Consider the following 3,389-nt stretch of genomic DNA (forward strand, 5'->3'; position numbering starts at 1 on the left):
TGAGCAAGCTCCCAAGTCCCTCCTCTTGCCCGCCAGCTTTCCCACCCAGCTGCAGCAGGAGGTCCACTAATCTTACTCAAAGTGCAAGGGAAAAGCCTTGTGAATACAAAACTAAAAACCAGTTAGTGGATTTTAAGGAAGTATAAACAAGGAAGGAAAAAGTCAGAAAACTCAGACCTCAGGAGGTGAGGTACCCTGTGTGCCTCGGGTGGGTCCGCATCAGGGAGTGGGCAGAAAGGGCTCTATACACTGAACGCAGGTAGAGTGCCAGTGTCCATGGGACTAGGGGGCTGAGTTAGAGACAAAGAGCAGGCGGCAAGGGAGATGCTGCAACTGAAGGTGCCAAGGAGCCACTGGACCAGGAACCAGGAGCTCAGTATTCACACAGGGCCTGGGCCCTGCAACAGCTCCCTTGACGCCTGCCCTAGTCACGTGCTTGCCAGCTCAGCATTGAAAAGTCTAACTGACAGAGCTTCAAAAGGGGAGGACTCTCCTGCTACATTTCTGCTTTTCCATGAGGCCAAAGCAGCACAGGAACATGTCTAAATGGGGACAAGGGTTCTAATCTCAGTTTTGTCTCAAACCAGCTGGGCATGCTTGAGCAGACCTCTCTGATGGAAATTACAGATAAATGTAAAGTGGTTCAAACCCACCAGCTACTCTGCAGGAGACAGATGTGTGGCAGTTTGCTTTCTTAACGATTACAGCCTTGCAAACCCTATGGGACAGTTCTACTCTGTCCTATAAAGTCGATATGAAGTTGGAATTGACTTGATGGTAACAGGTTTATTGAACACACTGCTGAGCATCAGTGGAACACCAGAAGAGGTAATATGCAGTCCCTGCTCTCAAAAAAATCATGGCCCAAAGAAACCAAGGAATGCTAAATGAGTTCTGTTCCCTTTACATATACTGCCTCATTGATTCTCGATAAGCACCCTATGATGGCTTTGCTATCATGAACTCACAGATAAGGAAATGGAAGCTGACCAAGGTCAAGACATTTCCCAAGATCCCAAGGCTGATAAGTCAGCTGATGCCAGCACTGGGCCCCAGTATGAGCTAGGACTCAAGGAGATGGAAGGGTGAGGGCTCTTCAGTTAGGGGGCCTGGGGAGGGGGTACAAGGGAACATCAAGGCAAGTCTGGCAGGAAAGGTTTACAGGAGAGCAATGGAGCACGAGGTCTGGAAAGGAGAAGCAGGGTGACCCTGACGGAAGATGCTGATTCAACCAAGGATAAACAGGACCCAGCGCCAACTTCCCTGTGGAGGACACACAGAGGAAGTTAGGTGCATGTGCAGGATTGCCCTTGCAGACCCCACTCTGGTCAGGGCTCCATGGATCCTGTAGGGAAAGCACTAGCTCTTGATGCAGCCCCTGTCTGACTGTCTCACCCTTCATCACATTTTCTGCTCCCACAGAAAGAGCAGAAGTGATCTCTGCCCTTTAGGAAAACTCCAAATCAGAACAAGTCTACCTCCATCCCCAAGCACTGATTTACCCTTACACAGCCCTCCAGAGCAAACAAAGCAAAGAGGATTCGCAGGGCCTTCCTGTGGGCAGCTCCACATTCAGTGATTAGGACACACTTAGCGATCAGGACAATGGGGAAGAAGGCGTGTGCTGTGGCCCAAATGCAGAGGCCTGCCCCAGAGTCACTGCTGGATCAGGTTAGGTTTTTTCATGGTTACCCATGTCTGCCCAGCAGAAACCGTTGGAATCGAGATTTCTGGCTTCATGGAGTGGGGTGACCCACACAGGCTATTTGCCTTTGGGTGTCCTTTTGAACCTTGAGCCTTTAAGGAACTGGTCTTCCTGAAGTCAGCTTCAGGTCAAGCAATAGCATAGTAAGCAGCTTAGGAAACTGCTTGCCTTAGGCATTAAGCACTTCTGGAAAATTATTGACATACAGTGAGTTTGGAGTAGGATTGCTTGGCAGCTCTGGTTTCCAGAAGCAGAATTCCAAGGTCTGGCTAGAAGCTATGTTTTAGGATATACAGCATGTCCTTAAAGACTCTTACAATTGACTGACCCTGAAACCGTGCACATGCTCTGCCTCTTTATCTCCAGCGACACCAACAGAGAAGGAATTTACAGTGATTTAGGAGATTTACCATGCCAGCCCTCACCTACGTAACCTGTTTCCACGATGCACCTTCAGAGCGCCTTCCCAATACTTACAGTGACACTGCTTGACTGATTTGAATTGTATCTACTCACATTAAATATATTTTGTTACACTAATTTCTGGTGTTTCTCTCAGGATTTAGGTTTTTAACAAGGCAAAGTATAGGTTCTCTGGCTCCAAGACCCTAGTCTTCAACCTTCTCAGCAAAGCCAGAGGCCAAAGGCTTCTACCTCAGGCCTATCCTTCCAGACTGAGACTTCAATCTCCAAAAGTGCCCTCCCTCCACCAACTACAAGGCTGGGCCTGAGGGTAATAGATCTCAACACTAAAACAGCCTGGGTCCATTGAGGCCAGTAAGAATAATATACTTAACCCCAGCAAGGATTGCTCTGAGATAAACTTTAAACTTTCCAACAAAAATAACCCCTGAAGTCTTCTCTGAACCAAACAACACATCAGCTTAACTAATAAAGAATGTCTCTCTTCAGCACTGTGCTCTTTTAAGAAGTATCTATATGGGATCCAATTGATAACAGTAACTCAAAAGACCAGGTAGGAAATTCAGGGGGCAATGAGTTCATGTGACTGAGGGAGGAGTAACTGGGAAAAGGAGGGCAAGAATGGCTGTACAACTTGAAGAAGGGAATCAGTGTCTCTGAACTATACATTTAGAAATGGTTGAATTGCTATACGTCTTGCTGGGTACATTCTCAACAAAAAAATAAAGAGTGTATTCTTGGGGGTGGGGTGAGGTGTCAGTAAATGGGTGTTCCAGCCAAGTAATCCTCTGCTCAACCAAATTAAACTGAAGGTAAGAGGTCAGAGCAGGGCCAGACAAGTAACAAATCTCCTAAAACAAGGTGTCAGAAAGCCACAAAGTAACTGACCACAGCTCAGAGGAATCCAGGAGGAGAGCTAGCCACTTGACAATTCACAAAAACAGGACTGAGATTCTGGGGTTTAAGAAACAATCCAGGGCACATCATTCCATGAAGGAAGTCAAGTCACATCTATCCTGTGTCACCTCTGGGAGGCAGGATCCAGCTCAGAGGCAGGCATCTGAGGGTCTAGGACACAGGAAATCACCAGTGGGACCAGATGGGGCTTTGGGTCTCTTGACTGCTGGGGCAGTGCTCCATCATCCTTTGGCCCAGGCCCAATATCTACCATCGTATGGGACTAGTTTCACTTCCTGTCCTCAAACACTTTTTACTGACACCAAATACCAAATCAAGAGAGCTGTAGCTTCAAGGAACACCT

This window comes from Orycteropus afer, unplaced genomic scaffold, assembly GCF_000298275.1.
Source record: "Orycteropus afer afer isolate SDZICR_OR568_19922 unplaced genomic scaffold, OryAfe1.0 scaffold00495, whole genome shotgun sequence".
In the NCBI taxonomy this organism is placed as follows: domain Eukaryota; kingdom Metazoa; phylum Chordata; class Mammalia; order Tubulidentata; family Orycteropodidae; genus Orycteropus; species Orycteropus afer.